The sequence below is a fragment of the Chiroxiphia lanceolata genome, chromosome 5 (assembly GCF_009829145.1).
Source record: "Chiroxiphia lanceolata isolate bChiLan1 chromosome 5, bChiLan1.pri, whole genome shotgun sequence".
Lineage (NCBI taxonomy): Eukaryota > Metazoa > Chordata > Aves > Passeriformes > Pipridae > Chiroxiphia > Chiroxiphia lanceolata.
In genome coordinates, this window is record NC_045641.1 from 74,040,043 (window position 1) to 74,062,786 (window position 22,744).

At 43.1% G+C, this 22,744-nt stretch overlaps 1 protein-coding gene across 5 annotated transcripts in view; it reads right to left on the bottom strand.

Moving 5' to 3' along the window:
• Nucleotides 1-22,744, bottom strand: part of SHISAL1 (shisa like 1) — a 237,284-nt gene that overhangs the window by 91,534 nt on the left and 123,006 nt on the right. For all 5 annotated transcript variants that reach the window (XM_032688697.1, XM_032688696.1, XM_032688694.1 and 2 more), the window contains one exon: nucleotides 9,777-9,916. The gene's annotated coding sequence lies outside the window, so the exon portion shown is untranslated. The remainder of the gene's footprint in view (nucleotides 1-9,776; nucleotides 9,917-22,744) is intronic.

The window sequence follows — 22,744 nt, forward strand, 5'->3', positions numbered from 1 at the left end:
AGAAACAATGTTGTAAATTCTTGCATTCTTCTGAAAGGAGAGCTGAGGTTACTCTGTGTAACAAGTAAGAATTGTTAAGTGCTCATTTTTAAGAATCACATTCCCTTAGATGGCTTACAGGAAACCTCATTTATGCATCTGCTTTTTCTTTCCTAGGAAAATGCAAAATTAAGTCATCATGACAACATTTTATTGTGTACAAAATTAGCTTGGTTACTAAATCGGACAAGAATTCCAATAGAAACAGATATAACAATAGTTCGGAAAATAAAATCCTTATGGTTCCTCCTTCCTGTACTTAGAAAACGAAGAAAGATTAGCCCCATATTATGGCAAGTCCTGTGTTGTTGGCTGTATAGTGCAAAAATGGGGATTTTAAGGGATATAATCCATGCTCTATTCTGCCTATTAAACTTGTTCTGCTTTATCCTGACAGTGTTCTTTGTATATAAAAAATACCTGGAAATTACTTGTTCTGCTTTATCCTGATAATAATGTTCTTTGTATATAAAAAATACCTGGAAATTGAGGATCCCAAGCATCTGTTCTTTATTCTTGTTTATTGTAGATTTTGATTTTATATTCGTGTCACAGCAGCCCTGACACGGTTTTTGTGGATTAGGAGCTGGTGCTGATGACTTTTCACAACACATGCACATAATAAATCTCTAAAAGGATACAGGGTACAAGGATAGTAAGTTCTGTTCCTACCTAACTTGAGGCCTTGACAAGTTAGACACTTAGCTGATGTGCTTAAATTAGAAACAAGGTCATGTCAGGCTTCCTACAGAGTCAATTCATCCTTCCTGAGGGAGATGCAGCCCACCTATGGAATGAATCACCCACTGGAGGTGCCAGGCCTTCTTCCCTGGCTGCAAAGAGACCCTCCAAGTGACCTTCATCCAAATATAGATTCTTCAACCCAGGTACTTGAAGTTAGTATAGAGGAACCCAGGTAAGTTTAGATGAGAGAGGGGGGAAAAAAGGCAAGATGAAATGGGAAGGCACGCTGTGTTTAAAGAACCAGAGCACACCTGGCGTTTGAAGTTTTGAGAAGAAGAAAACCTGAACACCTTAAAGAACTCCTGTCCCTCATTCTTTGTGTCCCGTTTTGGCCTCTGACCTTCCCTTCCAACAAAGAACCCGAGCCAGCAATAACCCCCCCACGCTCCTGTGCTGCTTTAAGGGGGTCACTCGCTCAGGAATGGAAGGCCACCTGTCCTGGGTCAGACCAAAGGGCCATCCCTGCCAGTTCCCAGCCCCACAACAGCCAGAGTCACTTCCCTGCACTGCTGAACTGCAGTTTCCCTTTTTTTCCTCTGATTTAGGTGTTTTCTGTCCCACACAAGGAATCCTTGATGATCCTCCCCTCCTTTGAAACCCTTAAAGGGTGAGTACTTAACTATTTGGTGCAAACTCACAAGAGACCCAAAGACTTGGGGAATGGTGCCTCCTTTTTCCCTTTTCCAGGCTCAGGAGGACACAACTGTCCAGCTTGAACATGTGGCTTAAAACACAAAAGGCCTCATAAACACCAATATTATGGAATAATGACATTGAAGGGAGAACACTGATGGTGGATCAAGGGCAAGAGCTTTGTAGCCAGCTGGAGATATGTGAAATCCAGGATACTGGAGATCTTCAGAAGAGGTCATTCTGCAACTGCCAGCGTTCCTGAGAGGACAGAAAAAAAGCAGCCTCTGAAACCATTCCTCTCCCCACTACTTGAGGAAGTTTTTACCCTGTTGGATAAAAATTAAAATAATTTTGATGGGTTACTGTCCTGTAAACCAGCAGTGAATGCTAAACTTTAGGAACTGATTGGAACTTTTCTCAAACTCCCCTGAAAAAAAAGGGAATGCATTCAGTCAGTGATAAAAAAAGAAACTATGTTAGGGAACACAGCGTGTTAAGACAATTATTTTTAAAAGTTTAGGCAAAAGACAAGCAAGAAGAGAGCTCAGACTTTTTAAGGAAATATGCTAAGCAGGGAAGACCGTGTTTCTCCATGAACTTTTCAGCCCAGCTGGAATTCCAAGTCAGTTACAAAGTGCGGAAACCAGAAAAAAGTTTAAACACTTGTATTATTTTGTTTGTTTGTTTTCACACCAAGTTCCTTCTAGTTGTCTGCTCGTATATAAAAACTTCACCAGTGGCTGTGACTAACTCATCTAGTAACCTTTTCCACTCCAAGCACAGGCTTTATTATCTCCTGGAATGGGTATAGCAAGTTTGCTGCATGGTTGAAGGTGAAATGGTGCAGGAGGAGAGTAAAGCAGTGCCTAATTCCACAGGGCTCTTCTCAGGGGAGTGAAACAGTGGTGTGAAGGATGGATTTGAATTGTGTTCTCAGCTCCAGGAGGTGTGTGGTTCCTCCAGCCGTGGCAGGGAGTTAATGCCCTGTTGGCAGGCACACCTAAGTGGGCAGATCGATCCAGATCCTTTGTTTGCAGACACTCGCTGTTATCTCAGCACCAAAGTGCCCCTCAGAGATGGTTGCCCTGCAGGGAAGCACCGAGTTTGCTTTTGGAAAGGAGTGCCTGCACACCCCCCCTCTGTGCCATCCTGCCTGGATTCCCAGAGCCCTCAGGGACCGGTGATTCCATGCTCTGGAAGCATCAGAACAAGCTGCTCTTGTGTGTGACACGTGGGTACCCTGACTGATGCTCTGCCGAGGAGGACTGAAGGGAAACACAGATAAAACGAGTTGCTGAGCTTTGGGGTACTGTGATTTCTACCCATCTACAGCTTCTCTTTGTCTTTACCTCACTACCTTTAATTTTTATTTTAATCTCAAATGCTCCCCCTTTGCTCAGACCCCTCTCCTCTCTTCCACAGCCCCAGTCCCTTCCCTTGTTTTCTCACCTCCTCTCACTCTGGATCGGAGATTCCCTGTCCCTATTTTCTAGTGGGAGCTCCCCAAAACCATTCAGATCATGTAACAACCCATGTAACAACATGGCACATGACTTGTACCAACAGGAGCCTTAATACAGAAGTTAAATAGGTTTACAACACAAGAAGTTTATTTATGTTGTTATTTCTATCTGACTTTCAGATGGGAAAGGGAATCATCTTTTCATGTAAATTCTCTTTGTGAGGATGTACAGTGTCAGATGTCTCAGTTCAAGCCTAAGCCTCTGTTACAAGTACCCATGGGCTGTATTTAGCAATCTTATTAAGAGGAAGCAATAATAGACGGGAATAATTTGACATCAGGTAAAACCCACCAAATTTCTGAGTTTCCATTTCCTGGAAATATCAGGGCCCTGACATCGAGATGAAAATGGATCTAATGGATCATTGCTGATCTATAGAAATATATATTATGTCTAAGCCTTTCCAGGTTTTGGTTTTGTTTTGGTTTTTTTTGGTTTTGGTTTTTTGTGTGTGTGTTGTGGTTTTTTTGGTTGTCTTTGTTTGTTTTTGGTTTTGTTTGGTTTTTTGAATTTTTTTTTTGTATCTATACATTAAATTACACACATGACTGCTGTGATTGCTTCAGTACTTTGGGGGTACATCTGACCCCCAACTCCCAAACCAGCCAAAACCCCAACAGTGCTGGAATTGTATTTTGAAGAGGTACAGGTAAGTAACACCTGGAAGTTCTTATATCCAGAATATGGAGATTATTTGTACTTTTGCCACTATCTGGGCTCTGTACTTGTGCAGATTTCTTTCTGCTTTGCATTTTCTATCTGTCTCCTGTGTTGCTGCAACTGTTCTCTCTGACTGAGCATCTGTAACACCCTGAATGGAAACACATCCAAGGCACTGACACTCTGGGGATTAAACACTTCTGTTGGAGACATTCTTCAAGAATTTTGCAAAGGAAAATGATCTTGCTACTGAAAAATAAAGAAGCTTCCCCCCCCGGTTCAACCTATAACACGGAAAGTACCAGATATGTCCTACCAAAAGGGTAAATTAGCATAGAGAAATCTTAGGGGACTTGGAGAAAAAAATACAGATTCCTGTGTTCTGACTGGCATTGCAGGCTCTATTTCCAGATGCACAGCAAGCCCTGGCTAACAGCATCATGATTTCAGAAAGTACATTCATGTCAGGCTCAATTCCTCCTTTATGGATGGGCATTATTTCTGGGAATTAGCTGAAAAAAGCAGTCATTTCTCAGCTGATTGAGGCTGAAAGGGCTGATTAAACAGCCCTTTTGGGTAGAACAGTAGCCCTCTATAATAAGAAACGGTACATTATTAACATCATCCAAGGATTTCTGAGGAAATGAAAGATTTTTTTTTATTTTATTTTTTTTTCAATTCTCAGAACACCAGGAGCACGTTGGTGGGGTGGGGCTGTTCACCCAAAAATTGCCAGGAGCTAAGGTAGCACAACATAGGCACTTTCATCACCAGATGAGAGGGCAGTTAAGGATTTCAAAGTCAGGAAGAGCCTGGAGGACGTTTGTCACAGGGATCAAAACACTATTCCTTAAACTTCTTTTTCGTAAGAGGCACTTGGGAAGCTGGAGAGTTATTTTTGGAGAGTGACACCGAGGAAAGCCCTAATCCTGTGCTCCCTGGCTGAAGCAGAGGTGCCATGCTATGGTTTAACTCCAGATTGGTGTCTCTTCTCATCAGCTACAAACTGGCACAGACAGAAGGAGCCACAGCGATGAGCCTGAAAATGCCTTTGCACTTCATCTGGCATCCAAATCCCGTTGGATTTGTTAAAAACTTTGACAGCCATTGACAACTTATTTGTACCACTTGTGATCACAATGTGATATTTTAGGCTTATGTGGTGAAAAGGGGGTTTATCTTCCACCATCTCCAAACTTCAGTGTCTCAGCCCCTGTTTAATTCCAGCACTCAGATCTTGTGCTCTCACCAGCTTCTCACATCATGAGCCAAGGAATCTCTGACACTTTCATTATCTTCAGAGGCATTAAGCCATCATCACATTATTCCTGTCCATTTGCTGCTGAAGCAAAAACTCTGAGAGCTCATCTACAGAGCAGACATTGCAATGGGGCATAAATTAATAGTATACACTGGCTGATACCCCGTGGTGCAGATACACAACTCTGCAAACCAGAAATCCAGCCTTATTATCACTTCATTCCCAAAAGGAGTCAATATTGGAGTCTGAAATTAATCGGGAAAAATGCGAATTGTTGGAAATCTTCCAGCGGTCGTGTAATGGAGAGTCCCTCTCAAAGGAATCTCCACAGGGAAATGAATGCAATTAAGGACCAAGGTAATAAACTGCCAAGAAATCTTAACTAGCTAGAGAAGCCTTATTTAAACCCTGAGTTCCCCCAGTGAGGAGAACAGGGAGTGTCATCTGTCCCTGAGCTGCTGCAGAAAAGTACAAAAGTGAATATTCTACATAAACATCTCTGTATTTTCTGTTGCCTCTCTGCAAACACCCTCCTAACTCACTAAAAATAAATTAATAACATTTATAGAGGTCTCCTGTGCAGTTCTGGTTAGCACCCTGTCTATCATTCAAAGAAGTCGAAATTATTAGAGGCAAAGTGGCAAATGTGTTCTCCCTTTCCCAGTGCTAAACAGGGCTCTGAATTGCTCCCTTTCCTACTGTAGCAATAATTAAAATTAAGAAACTAGCTCAGATACCAGTGGACAGCCACAGGTCCCAGGATGCCCTACAACATTTTGCTAATGAGCAGCAGCCTGAAGCTCTTTATGAAAGCAGGTCATCCCTTGAAAGGGGGGCAGAGCATGTGTTGTAATAAGAGACTTTTTTATGGTTCCCAGACCGAAAATATAAATATCAGCTTTATCAGCCACTCGGTGGAGTTTGAGCTGGCAAAAGCCTTTTCCCTAATGCCCCAGAGTGCCACAATAAACAAAGCAGGGCAGTGGTGAGTGTTGCCTGGGTCTGTCCAGCAGTCAGGCAGCTGAAGGAGCAGAGAGAGCCCCAGGAACCAAAATGGTCCTGAGGAGACAAACGTGTGCCAAGAAATCCCACTGGCTTTGTTTATTTGCTGGAATGTCTTCCATCGGGTCACCATGACTTTGGACTTCCACAGCTGCAGGGATCATCCTGCCTGGAGTGGATGATTTCACAGAAAAGAGAGAGCCCAGAATAGAAAAAAAAAGGGTGTTTGGCTGTTCCGAGGGAACAGACCAGAAGGAGCAGCTTTCCACCCCAGAGAGTAATGAGAGAAATTCAAACACACTTGGAGGATGCAGCTGAATACAATTGTTTAAGAGCCACAGAGAAGGAATTCCAGCCTCCATTTCCCCCCCTGCCCTTTCCCCATTATCCACATCTCCTCTTGTTTTACAACTGTACCACTCCTCTAATGTTTTATGTCTGTGCTGTAGTGTCTGGCCCTGTGCTGTCTGCAGTTTGACAAGCTTTAAAACTGCCTGATTGCACAGTCGTATCTGAGATCCCGGGTAGCAGGCAGCGCTTGGGAACACGCCAAACAAAAGGTGTTTTCCATTTGTCTTTATGATTTTGTAGGGGGGGGGAAATAATTTAAAAGTTTTCCCAAACAGTCCAGAATATCAGTTCTCCGAAGAGAACGACATAAAGCTTGTTTATCCCTTAAAAAAAAAACCTCAGTGCGTGCTTTTACATACAGGGAGATACTTTGCTTCTGGTGGCGAAGAGCAGCAGCATAAACGGGCAGGATGGCAAGGGCTGGGGCTGGAACAGAGAGGGAGGCTCAGCTCCGATCCTGCGGGAGAACCTGCCCGAGGAGGGAGCTGTGTTTGACAGGAACAAGAGAGGGAGTTCTTTGAAAAGCAAAAGCAAAAGCCAAGGAGCTGCCTGTGTGTGCCTGGAAGCGGTGGGAGAAGTGCCAGGTAGAGACTAAAGACAATAGCAGGAATTGAGGGGAGGAGCTGCAAACAGGGGCACGGGAGACACAGCAGCTTTTGGGGAAGACAATGCTCTGGAATCTGGGTGACTGCGTGGGGATGTGACAGCCAGGACCCCGCGGAGGGGGACACACAAAAATAGACGGACTGGGGGAACAGAAATAGAATTGAGGGCTTGGATGAAAGAGGAGCTCAAAGTGCACAGTTGAGGAATTCAGAGAAGGTTTTGCCAACCCAACAGATAATAAATCTGAGGCTGACTGAAAGAAAATCTTTCTGCATATTTAAAAGTCACAGGAAGTTTATTGTCAAATTAACCATGGAACTGTATTCTGAAGCAGGAGTTCCTAAGGCTTCTGCTCAGTAAAGCCTCTCAACCATCTGAATTCCTTGTGGGTCAACATCTGAATTGAAAACATACTTGATCTGAAAATTAAATTTTTTCCTAGACTATTTGCCCCTACCTCATGGACCAGTAGTCTGAGAATTATGCCATTTTTAGAGACTCCAGAGGGCACAAGACTGAAGGAAGAGGTGGCAGTAAGTGTGGGATAAGGAGAGTTGGCTGCGTCCTGCCAGGGGAAAGGAGTAAGATCTGGGAGTAAAAACATGGGGAAGAGGAGATGAAGGCAGGGCAGTGGGATATTTTGATTTGAGAGACTGAGCTGGTTGGCCAAAAATGCAGTCAAAGACAAGGAAAATTGGGTCTAAATCAGGCAGGTAGGAACAGCTCAAAATAAGGGGAGGGTCTCTCCAGAGGCTGCAGGGATCTGAATCTCCATAGTGATGCCAACAAACAAGAAATTAGATACAAACCTCCATATTCAGTAATGAAACATGCTCAGTCTGATTATTCACTTGTCACATTCCTCCAGTATTTTATATTTTACAAATATAACTGTAGCCAAGCAGGTTTTAGGAAAGTACCCTCAGCAAATCCAAGCAAATTCCAAATTTTCCTCCTAAAATCTCAGAGCATTTGGATGCCTGTGGCAGTGTTATAGTGAGAACAGTGTGCTGGGAATAACAGCCCTGAGAGGGCACTGGCTGGCAGACTTGGTACATCTCTGGTGTGAGCTGAGGGTCTGGCATCTGTTTTCTCCTTCCCTTCCCGTGTTTTTACTGAAATTCCCCTTAGAGTCCCTACAGAAAATGAGGGAGAGCCCACCACAGACAAATAACACATCATTATACCACGAAAATATTCATTATGAACCAAGAAATCTGCCCTGCGGTGGTTATGAAATAATGAGTATGCACAAAATTAATTGCTGTTAGATGTATAAATTATTCCAGATCAAGGGGGTGTGAAAGGCCACACTGCTGCTGATTTTTACTGAATTTCTGACTGGTGTGCAGGACACATAACACTGATGAGCACACACCAACAGCAGTATTGCTGTAATTATCTACTGTTACCAGCCAGGGAAAGTCTGCAGGGAGCAAGAATAGCTTTTCTTTTTAGAATACGGGCACATTTTAGGGAAAAAAAGTCTATACAAACCCACAGATGCCTGGGGTTTTACATATATGGGTCTATTATGGTGTCAATTGTGATGTTCAGATAGACATTGGGAACTGGGGGACATGCGAGTCTGAACTTTTCCTTCTTGCTGCCTTTTGAAGGTGTTCATGAAAATGAGTCACACGTAGAAGAAAACAACATGAATTCTGGACAGGAACCCAAAAATCAGTTCACTAAAGGATAACATATGTACAAAGGTGAATTATTCTCACACAAATTTTCAGAAGTACAAATGGTTGGAGCTACAACCCCTGGGACTGATGGTTATTCTGTCAGGAACAAACTGAAGACCTCTGTCGTGTGCAGCCATAAATTCATGGAAGCACCAATTTCCTAGATACAATGGAAACCCCACCAGAACACCCTGGCTAGACAACACAGGGACGTTTTTTTCTGACTGGATTAAAATTTCTCTTGTTTGTGTTCATAAATCAAACTGAAAAGCCAGACAAAGAACACGACTGCTGATGTGAGGAGCCTGTGCACTGCTGGCACCACCAAAAGACTCTGTGTGGATTAAATTAGTCAGGTTACTCTAAACCACAAAAGAAATCCCAACCAATTTGGGGAGACAAATCTCACTGAGGGAGAAACATGGCTCCATGCAAGAAAATATATTATCCAAATCCATAACAAGACCAAGAATTCAGGTTGATGTTCAGCAGTGCAGCTGCAGAGCTAATGCTGGCTGTTCAGTGTGAGTGCCAGAGGAGTTCCTAGTTCCAAATAAATCAATATAATATAGGCTTTGCCTGCAAAAGAAAGTGGCAGTGGTTTCACTAGGATTGTTTCTTTAAACCAATTTCATTAGACGTGAAGCAAATCCACATGTGGAGACAGTTAAATTGATTTACAACTCGCTTGTGTTGATCTAGCTTAATTCAAAGGGTGGAATTTCATGTGGCAGCTATACATTGATTTAAGTGCATCTACACGAGACTGCAATTCAATTCAATTTGAACAGACTTAAAATAAGACTTCAGTTGAGCCACTTTTGCAACACTTTAAATAGCAGGTTGGGCTGGACTAAGTAAACACACACTGAGGTAGATGACAGCAACTTTCCAAAGAGTAGGAGATTCAAATCAATCCAAGTTAATTTTATGGAACAGACCTCAGGCTGCCTATTTGTGTAAAACTACCAAGAATCAACTAAGAAGCTGACTTGAAAATTTCCTTTTTTTGACCCATGATCATTCTAAAACTGGCCCTACTTTAAAGGGATCTAACCAATTTAAACTTCTATCAAACCTCTCTTTTTTGTCATTATTTACTTAAATTTTACATGTAAGTTCAACATTCTCCCGTTGCCACAAGTTATGGAAAACATATTCCAGCAACCTTGAAGGACATTTAAAACCCACAAGTTTTTTATCATCAGGATGTTTTCCTACAGTGCACAGAAGAAATAAATGAGAGTTTGCTAAGATACTAAATACCTTTTCTTGTCAGTATGTTCAAGTCATGCTCCAGAGCCAGGTTTTCCGTGGCATTCCCAGTGGAGGAGGGGAACAGATCACTGATTCCCATCTGCTCCCAGTTCTGCAGTCAGGTGGTGAATCCTCATGTTATTTCAGACCTGATCAGAAGGGGAACAAAATACCAAAGGGAAAAAGTGAGTTCTCCAATATCCTTTTTGATAAGGTGGGTTTTGATACATTTTTACTTGAAGGTTTTTTTTGCAAAGCCTTTGACAGATGCCAAAAGAAACAAAGTGAACAACACTCAGGATAAATATCAGTACAAATCAGATTCATTTATTTGGTGGAAGCAGAACTGTGGTGATAGGGATTAACCTGTTTATTGGCTTTAATAATAGAACATTTTTGGGCATACCCCTGGAACAACTAATGGGGAAAACACCACCAATCTACAGTCATTTTATGGGTGAAAACACTTCATTTTGATGGTGTTCTTCACAGGCCCATTTGTGACATCAGACATGAAGGGACTTTACCTGGGAGTCAGGAATGTTAATGTTCTTGGGTAAAACTCAATTGGGTTCCTTTTGCTGGGGATTTTTGTGTGCCATATCATCTGATTTTTCTTTCTTTCTTTGTCTTTTCGTTGTTGTCAAATAACAGCAACTAATGGTACATCAGAAGGCAAAATATTTTTATAGCCTCAGAGATAACTCATCTCTCTTAGTCAGGACTAAATGATACGTGGAAAGGGACTGGCCTTTGAGGCAAAGCAATTTCCACTGCTAAAAGTGGAATTTTAACAAGATGCTCTTGTGAGGCCCCTTCCAGCACGTTTCTGGAAAAGGCTCCTCGTGGCATTCCCAGTCCCCCACTTCTGCACTAAAGAGGCTGAGGCAGAACAGTTTTTAGCTGCCAGCCAAGGCACACTGCTAGTGCTGCCCCTTCATGGATCTTGGATGACCCCAGGGCTGTTCCAGACTCCACATCCACACAGAAAAAGAACAATGTATTTACTGTCTGCTCAGGGGAAAAGAAATCTGTAATTACTATGTGGGCAGTAAAAAGATGCACAAAGTCTGTCTAATACAGATAAGAAATTAAAGGCTCGCTGAGAAGTGTTATACTGGACTTTAAAAAACACTCAGAGAAAAAAGAGAGGAAGGACAGCAAACTAACAGAGTATGCTGCATTTCTGTCGGTCTTCTGTGGTGTCCAGTGGTGTAAGTATATCTAAAAAAATAAAATCAAATGTAAATCCTGATCCCACTGAAGTCAATGGTAAAACTCCCATTAACTCAAACAAAACCAGAATTACTTCCACAGCAGCCTTGTGTGCTTGTCACAGTATACTAGCCAGTATTATACTCTGATATAATCATCATTAAAACGTGACTGACCCCGGAAGTTTTTCACTGTTGCCCTTTTTACTCTCATTCTGGTTTCCAGAGATGTGGTTCCCCTTCCCACACATAATCATTTTCAGACTAAGGCAGTACAGATTTGCTTGAAAATCAAAAGGCACAAAAAAAATTCTACCTTAATATTATAGAATGTTGTTCAGATAATAGTTTCAAGATGCAGCTGAACAGAAACACAGTAAAATCAAATGAAAAAAAAAGGGGCAAGTTTGGAGTGACCATTTCTACCTGTGGCCTACAGACTGCTATAGCAACATAAACTATTCCTAACAACCTGGAAAAGACTAAGTCAGCATAAATTCACCCTGCACTGACCATGGAAGCTTTTGAGAATCCAAAAATTCAAAGAAGTTGAAAAGTCAAATATGTTGAAACAATGACATTGCTGAACTTGCTAACTTGTGGACTTAGAAAATGAGGATTATCAATGTTTATGCAAAATAATTTAAAAAATTAGTAGCAAACCATTTTAACAAGGGGGGGTTAGGATTTGGATGCAAACCTGTTCATTCAAGGTACCTTCCTCAGGCTGAAATCCAGGTATGATTGGTAGACTGGGAACCTATGTGAGGATGGATTCTACAGGGTTACTAAGATTTTAGGCTGGTTCCCTAAGGAAAAGAAACTTCTTTACTCGTAGTTTTTGCGTGCTTGCTTATTTTGTCCTTCCACCAGCAGCTTCTGAGCAGCCCAAGTTCAGCCAAACTTGACCAATGCTCAAATTCCTACAAGTTTTGTAAAAACAGTCAGGTGAAAAAGAGCAGGGCAGGGGGAGAAGCTGCAGTTTTACTTTGAGTTTTGCTTTGCTCGACACCAAAGAATCCACACAGAAAGCAAACCCACTGAGTGCCGTTGTCTTCAGTCAGCCCTCAGAGTCACTGCAGGACACTAACCCATAAAAATGCAGCTTTTATTACCTCTGGCAGTCCTGGAGTGATTTGTTCTGAGAACAGATGTAACAATAGATGTATCACTGATGAGGAGTTTTTGCTGCTGTCTCAAGGGTGTTCAGGACTTTAACCTCGCAGGCAGAGGGGAAGATCAACAGTGCCCACGCTCCATTAGGAGCAGATGATGCAGCCCAGAGCTCCTGAGCTGCAATCAGGCTGGGCTGACAGAGCACACAGTCCTGAGTTTGTAACGATTTCAGGACTTGTTGATTTACCCAAAAGGTTGAAAGTTCCCTGACAGCCTTGGTTTTGATTAGGATGCCAGGCTGAAAAAAATCTGTGGTAATTTATTGGAAAACCTCGGGCTCAATTCCTGCTGCAGTGACTGGACAGGTGCTCACCCTGCTTCAGCCTCATGTGATGTCAATGCTTATGTTCACTTATTACAACGACACTTTAAAATCATTAAAGCCAATCAGTTCATCTCAAGTAGGAATGACCAATTTAAACAACTGAAGTGACTGGATGTTAACCGGAAAAAAATGGTTTTACTGTACAGATAAATTTTATACTCAAAATAACTTTTAAGCAACTGGAACTAAGTTGCAAAACTGTTATTTTCATTAGGTGAGCTTAATTAGACACCAGGAGCTGAGGAAGTGAACTGAGTTTTCTGAGCAGTTCCCTGCTGCACTGCACAGCATCTGCTGGACCAGAAGCATCATGTGGCAGCAGAAGTGGCTGAGCCAATGCCAGGGCCCAAAAAATGTTGCTTAGCAACTTCCCGGGGATGACTCTGGCAATTAACTCTCTTGTGTGTCGGGTGTGAGCTGCTGCTTCACTCAGAACAGGAAAAGACAGAGCAAACAGCCCTCCAGAAGAGCCCAGTAAAGCTGCATGTGCCCATCTGCCACGGGACTGCAGCCAAAGAGCTGGGAAAGAAGCCCTTGTGCAAGAGCTGTTTCTTAACAAGCTCATTTTTTGGACACCCTCGTTCTTTCCATGCAAGTACAGTATACTTTTGAAAGGGATTAATCAGTACCAAAATGTGCACACCTGTTGCAGAACAAGAGCATCTGCACAGGGCACTGCTTCAAAAATGGCCTTTTCAGCTTGCAATCACAGCTGAGTCTGAAATGACTTTCAACAGTGAAAAGCCCCCGTTTAACCTGAGCTATTGACCCATCCACAAAACCATTTTGTTTTGCCAACTACGTATATTTTCACTCTTTGTTTGAAACCACATTAAGTAGTGCCTTAGTCTGAGCCAAGGTGTCTCAAGATACTGAGAATGAATGAACCATGACTCAGTCTTCTCATCTTCAAGGTGGTACCAGGTTGCTCCATTGCTGGGCTGTAATTACAGTCCTCCCTCCAGCTTTCCCCCTGTTGCTTCTTAGGGAAAACCACCCGTGTCCCAGTCTGTGTCCAGATTATTCTTTAAGGTCTCAGCTCTGCAGAGAGCTCAGAGTAGCTTTGAGGTGGTGGCAAAAGGCAGTCAGAGGTGAGCCCTGCTCTGGAAGTGCTGAGCAGTGACATTCCCTGTCTGGTGGCTGAGAGGAAGAGGAGGGGCAGGGACTGAGCTCTGCTCTGGGGGGACCAGGGACAGCACCCAGGGAATGGCTGGAGCTGTGTCAGGGCAGGCTCAGGTTGGATCTCAGGGAAAGGTTCTTCCCCCAGAGGGTGGTTGGGCACTGCCCCTCCCCAGGGCAGTGGGCACAGCCCCAAGGCTGCCAGAGCTCCAGGAGGGTTTGGCTGATCCTCTGGGGCACAGGGGTGATTCCTGGGAATGGTCCTGTGCAGGACTGGGGGTTGGACTGGATGATCCTTGCGGGTCCCTTCCAACTGAGCACATTCTCGATTCTGTGATCATTCTTACAAAGTGCCCACAGCTCTTGACCCACACATTTATTTTGTCCTGGGACACAGGAGGTGGAAGCAATGCTGGAGGTGTTTGGGTGCATCTCATTGATTTCCCTCAAGCTTTCATGTAAACACATTGGACTGAATTATGTAGGAATTGCTCCCTTTTCCCCTACCGTGACAAAACAATGCCCCAAAAACAAGGCCCTCAAAAAAGGCCCCAAAACAGCGGCAGATCTTTTATAAGGGGGAAAAAAAAAAGCATTTCCTGGGTGCTTGAAATATGGATCTTTAAGAATGCTAAAAGCCAACATTTTGCATGAAATTGCAGGGAAGGAAGACCTGAAAGTAAATTTACATTTTTTTTGTAGTTAAAAAAAAAAAAAATCCCTGAAGGACAACTTCTTTTCCTTCAGTGATTATGGCAAGTTACAGTTCCCTTTCAATCAGGATGCAACAGGTTTAATATCATTTACGTAAAAATTGTGGAAAGAATTTGATAACACACCTCAAAAAAACCAACCAGCTTGTTTTGTGGCAGTCAAAAATAGCTACAGCCTTTTCTGCAATTCAAAATTCAATCATTTAAAACATTACAGAGCTCTTGTCTTCAGACTTCCCAATCAGCTCTTGCACAGGAGCGAAGCCTCATTATTGCAACCACTACTTTTGTCTGTGGAGTCAAGTCATTGAAAAAAATGATTTCACGGTGGAAAAACTGCCCTAATGACAATGAACGTAATTCTGAAAATTATTTTGTTGCATGAAGGACTTTTACATAATTTACACTAACTGATTTTTAACATGCCAGTGATTTTTGATGTACCAGCCACAGAAAACACGCAGCAAATGAAAATGCTCTATGAAGATTGTGCATTTACATAGGGAGTTTACATTTGATTGGGAGTTAAATATGTATAACCACTACTGTACTGGTTATTTCCTTGGCAAACATATTTGATTTTTTTTTTCCCCCACCATCTTTGACAGTGAGATTTTATCATCTATCATAAATTGATCAAAAATGTGTAATTTCTGTTGTGGAAGTTTCAGCAATTGAGGAAGAGTGAGCGGATATGGGGGAGTGCCAAGAAGCAGGTGGATGTACTGAATATTCACTTTTGGTTTCCAGGCAGTGGCATCTAAGACACAAACTCCCATCAGGTTTGGGCTGCAGACATTCTACCCAAGCTATGTTGAACAAAATTGATCCTGAAAGTCAATTTTTCAGCTATTATTAAAGTTCTTGTTTTCTAAAACATCACTCCAAACAGATATGAAAACCTATGTCACTGCCACATATCCATCCTCCCACCCACACACTGTCTATCTAGGTATTATGTTATCTGGCTGAAAATTGAGTTAGTTCCCAGGTTGAATGAAGTTCATAAAACTTTCAGCAAAACTGGGCTGGATTTTATGAGCATGAAGCCACATTGCAGCTTGGGAAAGGGATCAGGGCAAGCTCCCTCAAATTGCAGCTTCCATGAAAATCATGCAAATTTTTGTGCTTTTATCTGTGTCTTGCTTGCAATTTATGAATTTTCTCAACTTCCAAATCAAAGGTAGGGTGAGAACCTGCTTGAATTCAGCAGGAGAGCAACATATCCACGAGGTACTCCCTGGTCCCTCACAGCCCAATGAACACTTGAGACCCAAACGTGTTTACAAGTAACAAAGAACCTTGTATTAGCAACAAGGTGAAAATTAGGAGTAGGCAGCAAGGGCTTATGAAGGGGAAATCAAAACACAATGGGCATAAATTGAAACAGAAAAAAGCCTATTTAAACCTAAGGAAATGTGGGGTTTTTTTACTCTGAGAGTGACTGAGCACTGTCACAAATTTCCCAGAATGGTTGTAGATAATCACAGGATCCCAGAATATGCTGAGCTGGAAGGGACACACAAGGATCATCAAGTCCAGCCCTTATCCCTGCACAGGACCATCCCCAAAGAGTCACACCATGTGCCCCAGAGGATCCTTGGAGGTTTTAAAACCCCAATAGAACACGGTCCTGAGAAACCTGCTCTAGTTCCCCCTGCTTGAGCAGGGGGCTGGACCAGATGAGCTCTGGGTGTGCCTTCCAACCTCTTTCTCCAAAGGAAATACTGGTGCTTTTGAGGAGTAACTTCTCTAGAAGCACTTCTGGAGAAGGACAAGGTGTGTGTCTGTTGCTGAGCTTATCTCCAGGTGGAAAACAGGAACCTTTTTGTATGTCAGCATTGCCAGGACTGGAAGTGCATCACAGGGGTCATCTGCACCTTGTACAGCTTTTTATCTCAACACAGCTTGCAGTCCCACACTCTTGATTTCAATAAAAACACTCCAGCCATCTTTAAGAGCCCTCTTCACCTCTGCTAATCAGATTAGGAGGCATGTAATTAAGTTTCAGTTCTTACAAAACAGAAGATTGAAGACCCCTTCTAGAGCACTGATGGGATAAGGAGCCGGAAAACTGTTTTCTTCAAGTGTATTTGGTGGAAGGGAGTGCAAGGATGACACTGAGGGATTATACAGTACCACATGGAATTATGGAAAGAAACTCAGGCATGTGCCATTTAAAATCTGTCACAAATGAGTGTTTCAGGTGGCTCTGAGATCATAGTGCAGCCCGAGGAGTTGGGGGAGATGCACCACCATAAAATCTAACCAAGGGTCAAGCTAATACTCAGGATTGCTTTTAGGATGCATGGAAAATACTTCCTCTCCCAGCAAATGATGCCCTTTGGGTGTGAAACACAGCATGTTGGCAAGAGAGGGAAAAGCTCCTGCTGTCTGTACCATGCCTGGTGTTGCTCCTCCATGAATGAGAGGGTTTGGTCTGCACAGCCACACACAGTTTGGCAGAGTCCTCACCCAGAGAACCCTGTTGTACTGTCTGCAGAAGGGGAATCTTTTCTCTTGCTTTCAATGGCCACCAGGCCCAACTCCTAAATAAACCCAGGAATCAATACAGTCTCTGAAACAGCTTTCAGCTCTTGACTTCATCTTGCTCTGTGTCAGGGGCTCTCAAACTGTGATGCACAAAGCATTTCCAAGTGCTGTGCCTGTGTTCTGCTGCAGCTGTGGCAGCTGGAATTGAATCCCAATTCATTTAACAGCACAAAGTGAAAAGCACGAAGTGCTCAGGCAGCTTGGTGAGGCTGCACAGCCCTGCAAGAGATGTCCTAGAAAGAGCAAGATGCACAGAGAATCGGGGCTGGGGGAGGTCTCAACCCTGTGCTGTGCTCAAACACGGATTACAGGACGAAAAGGTTTCCTCTGCTCATCAGCACAGCTGCTGCCACTGCTGGCAAGTGGTTCCTGTCACTGTTGGGAATGACAAAATCTGGTAAAAGAAGGTTTGGTCAGAATTACTTGTGACCACTGATACGAAATGGAGGCAGTAGGGAAAAGTAGAAAATGAACGGCGAGTCTTAATGAGTTTCCTCTAAGCACCTTTCATCTCACACATCCCACATTAATGCAGTGTTTAAAATTTTATTTCCTTAAGTCAGTAATAGAAAAATTAATTTATGCATTATTAACAAAGTAACTTGCCTTTCAGGAAGGCGAATAGAGCTTCCAGAGGCTCTAGTGCTGAGGCAGAGACGGCAGCGCTACCCAAGGAGGAAAGTATTTGGGGCCCTTTCTAAAACCTCTCAAGTGTTTCTGGACACAGCTTCAAAGGATTTACTACTAGGATGGCACCTGTCCAAGCTGGGGAGAGAATCAAACTGGGGATAAAGCTGGCTTTGGTGTTCAGGAGGGGTTAGAGATCACCCCTCAGTCCCAGCACACGTTACACAGAAATGTGGCTTATACAGCAAAGGGAGTCCTGTGGGATTCATCAGTCTAGACACAACAGACCTCATAACATCTAATTGTCACACAAAGCACCTTGCTCCACAGCAAAGGCACAGAGAACAGAAAATCAAGCTGTTAGAAAATCTCCTTAAACTGCTAGGTATGTGTGAGCTTAACTGTGTGGTGTCTGATAAATGGGAGGCTAAACACTGAACTGGGCACCAACCAGTCTCCATTTGTAGAGAGCTCAATCCCATAAAAACATTAAAAAACCCCCAAACCCCACAACAACAAAAAAACCCAAACAACCAAACCAATCAAACAAACAAACAAAAAGAGGTAGGGACACCTTCCACCAGCACAAGTTGCTCCAAGCCCTGTCCAACCTGGCCTTGGACACTTCCAGGGATGGAGCAGCCACAGCTTCTCTGGGCAACCTGGGCCAGGGCCCCCCCACCCTCCCAGCCAAGAATTTCTTCCTAATATCTAATCTAAACCTGCCCTCTTTCATGTTTGTTTTCTGTTTGTTTGTTTTTAATTATGATTATTGTAGGGTAAAGGAAGACAAATACTGAAAGGTTCCCACTAAGGTTTGTAACAATATAACTGTAGATATGTAAATATTTATTAATTATAACACATATTATAATATTATATAATAAATATATAGTAGGTATTATTACAATATGTATTATATATAAGTATTATGTATTTTTATAAATAAATATATATAATCATACAGAGACCTGTAATATTTACCCCAGCACAAAACTGCTAAGACAAGTGGTCATATAACTGAGAGCAAATCAAATACTGAAATTTATGTCACTGCACATCAGCTGGGCACCATGGTAATTCATAGCCCTTTTTTTTTTACATATGCTAAGTGAGTGCTTAGTTCTTTTAAGCTGATTTTGCTTCTTGGTTCAGGTGGACTAAAAAGTTCCTGAACACAGATGCAAGCAGAAATTCGTGAAGCTGTGGTAATTTAACAATTGTAAGTCATAAAGCAATATCCCACTTTTCTTACCCTGTCAGAGCTGGGGTGAGGTGACATCAGTGCCAGAGGAAGAGTATTGCTTTTGCAGAGTTTCTGGGGTAGGGACAAGGGTGTGCACCAAGTGGAACAGAATCAAGCCTCCTTTACTCCAGTAACAAATAATTACTGAACTAAAACAGAGAAGGGCAATTGCCAATGATCACGAGAAAGATTATTTTAATATGGAACAGAGCACTACTAAAGTAATTAAATAGTGTGTAGAAGACCCTAAAACTCAGTAGGATTTCGACAGCTGCACGTAGGCAAATCTATCAACACCACTGCTGTGCTTTCAAGTCAGGCACCACCAGGTCCTAATCTGCTCCATGGTGCTGCTTTTGCTGCTGTGCTCTGCCACTCCTTCCCCCCTTTTGCTGCTGTGCTCTGCCACTCCTTCCCCCCTTTTGCTGCTGTGCTCTGCCACTCCTTCCCCCGTGGAAGTGTCTGTGCAGTGGGAGGGAGCAATCCCTGCCTGCCCCAGTGATAGTTAGTGCAGCCCTTTTGTTTGCTGCCCCCAAAATCCCTTCCCACCCTGCCACACGCTCACACAGGGCACTCTGCCTCCAGTTCAGAGGTGTTTGCTTCCAAGCAGGAGTGGAGGCGAAGGATGGGAGTGTGTGGCAGAGCTCTGGCAGGAAGGGAAGCTTCTCTGCAAATCACGATTTGATAAAACATAAAAATCATTTCCGAGTGGCAGACCCAGAATCCAACTCACAACACTTAGCCCAATATCACCATCCTAAAAAAAAAAAAAAGACATTACACAACCTGAATGCAAGAAGGCAATAAAAATACAGCTTGTTTTTGTTTTTGCAAGGTCTTAACTCACTTATTCAGGTTAGAAGCATCATGTGTTGAACCAGATTTCCTTCACTGTATGGTATATGTTTCCTCTCCTATGAGCTACACCATGGAAAACTTTTGGGGATATTTTTTAGTATATTTTGTGGGTATTTTCCAGTATATATTGTGTGAAGATACCATCCTATTTTTTTTTTAAATATTGGATATATGGGTGGGTTAACAAGAGATAATACCCAGCCCTGCAGGCAGGACATTCATTCTTAGTTGAGCCTTCACAGGGCCCAGAGAGGATGCTCTGCTTCTTTGCAGCTATTTGTGGAAAAGGCAACTTGCTGAGGGTTAATTAATAATCAGACCTGGGTAAATTGATATGCAAAGGAGCACCCAAAGCTGTCCAGACATTTCCAAAGAGGTGGTAAGAGAAGTGATTGGCTCCCCGTGTTCAGCTCATTCACAGAGACACAGGTTCTATAGGTGATTTTACATTATCAGCATCTTCCTAATTAAATTTCAACAGCTTTACAAGGCTATTACTGCTCATAAGATTCACTTCTAAACCCTGGAACTTTGTTCTTCTTAACTGCCTTCTCTCTCATACTTTTTTAGAGAATTACACTACTAATGATGGGATTAGTATTAAGCCATTTCACTACAAATGGGTTGGATGTACTGCAGATACCTTGAATTAATCTGCATTTGGCAAGCACATCCCTGCCCTTGTCCTGCTTTCCAGAAGAAATTTAGAATGGCAGATTCATTAGATGCCATAAATAAAATGTCTGCAAGGTTAACCTGTGAGATAGGACTGGTCGCCTTTTATCAGAAGGGAAACTCAGCAGACATTTCCAACTCACACGGAAATTAGAGAAAGCTACAGGGGGGTTGTGTTTGCTTTTTTTCCCCCCCTCCCACCACTTTCTAGTAACTGCAACAATTACTTTAATTCTGAGAGCTGAGCTGTCCAGGTGGTAAAAGTGCAAAGTCTCACTCATTCACCTTTGAGCTTGTCAGATCTAGTGAGTTTGGCTTTGAGAAGGCCTCAGCCTCCTGGTTTGGCTCCTCTTGCTCCAGCTGGGACTCCACTGACCCTGGTGACACTGCTGAGTGTGTCATCAGCCAGTCACCTGCCCCTTCCCACACTCCCACTGCACGTGGAGCAGAGCTCAGCCTGAACCAAACCACGTTTCCCTTTCTGTAAAGTGGTTTTATGGAATTGGGCAGCACTAAAACGAGGTGAGGGGAAAAAAGACTTCCTGAATCATCTACCCCTTTGCAGCACAGCCAGTTAAATGCAGCCTCCAGCCCTCTGCTTGGCTTGGAGGCATCTGCAGTTGGATCCTGCACTAGATGAGGGAGTAGATGGAGATGCTGAAGGGATAAGAAGTGCTGCTTCCAAGGAAGAAACGCACCCTCCGAGGGGAGGTCGGGGACAGGATGGTTTCCATGACTCACCTTTTGATAATGGTTCAAAAGGAGTGTTTGGGGACTTGTTACTATTATGGGCCGGGTTATTGGCCACATAAATCAACCAGAGTTCCTAGAATAGTGCCTGACCTGTTGCAGGAGGTGTTACACTGCCTGAGCAGGGGCACAGGGAATAAGGGACGTTACTTCAGGCTTCTGCTTAGCTTGGAAGTGAACTGTTGCAGACAAGGGGGGGGGGGGGGGGGAAAGGAGAAGAAAAGAAAAAAAGATTGATTTTCCTTTTGGCAAATATTTGGCTACAAGGATCTGCTCGTCTGTCATTTGTCTTGCCTTGAGAATTGGCCTTTGCAGAAGGAAACAAACAAACACTGCTCTACTGTATGGCATTTGGTGTTGGCATAAAGGCCTTGCTGAGGATAACAGACATTTATAGAGCAATTCATGACTTTAAAATTATCCCCCTTTGCCTTTGCTTAGCATTGTTTAATCTAATAGCTTGCATTTATTTGAAATGGATACAGAGTGGATCTTGCTGCTGGTAGCTGCGTGGAAAGCCTGCTGTCTGTTAGGCAGACATCACTTTTGTGCATTTAACATCCTCTCCAGAGGACAGGATTTCACATCAACAGCTACAGGCAGACTGTGTTCCTCCCCTATTCCTTAGAGGGGGCAAAGAATGTCTGCACCTGCACAGGTTCCCCAAAAGACTCATATAATTCCCCAGAAGAACCTTATACACGTCACTACCATCTCCCACTGTGTGGGAAACAGAAAATGGGTTGGAAACAGAAAATATAAACTACTATATTTGCTCATGTCCAGCTTGTTCCTGTTCCCTCAAGGGTCACTGCCAACTGCCAAGAGTTGGTGTAATGCTGCAGCTTCCAGAAAGCTGCTGTGTGGACAGACAAAATTCAGGGACATGAAGGCAGCCCACTCACACCAAACTCCCTGACAGCTCATCCTTCACATTTCCTGCCACCCACTCACTCACAACACTCCCTGCTCTGCCAGCACAAACATGGTGAGACAGGGAGTCGGGCTTTAATTGCCAGGAGTCTTATCCTGTGGGTACCTTCTGGGAGATAACAACTTCACAGCCAACTCCTGTGAAGCACAGCTAGGACTTGGTCACCACAGAGAGAGAGAAAATTTCTGTATCTGTTGGAATAATTTAATTCTTGGTGAGTCTTCAGCTAAAGTCCATTATCCTCCAGGAAGAGAGAATTTGGACAATTAATGTCCATGTTCTCATCTTCACCATCCCATGTCTTGCCTTGCTTCAGCATCACAAATAAATGGATAATTTAGTTCCCTAGCTGACAACGCTCGGAAGAAAACTCCAGGAATAGAGAGAGTTATTTATGCCTGAATGTAGGGCTCACATTCATATTTATGTAGCTGGATAAGCATTCTGACTATCAGGGTTATTATCACATCAAGATTTTTAAAGGCAGCTGATCCAAATAGCTTCCACAGAGATGTCACTCAATCCCAGCTCTTTTCTTCTGGGGTCCAGGAAGCCTTCATGATGCACAGAGTGCACCTTTGTGTGAGCTTAAATCTTAAGAAGGTTTGTTTCCCACCAAAGCAACGTGTTGTACTGACAACCAGTGAAAAGCCCAAGATTCACAAAGCAAATTACTATTTTCACTCTGAGTTCCAGGCTTTTCTCCAGGCAGTATTAACTTCTGAAGAGCAATAAAAACCCGTGCAAAGCTGGGAATACCCTGAGAATCCAAGCAATACCCTGTCAA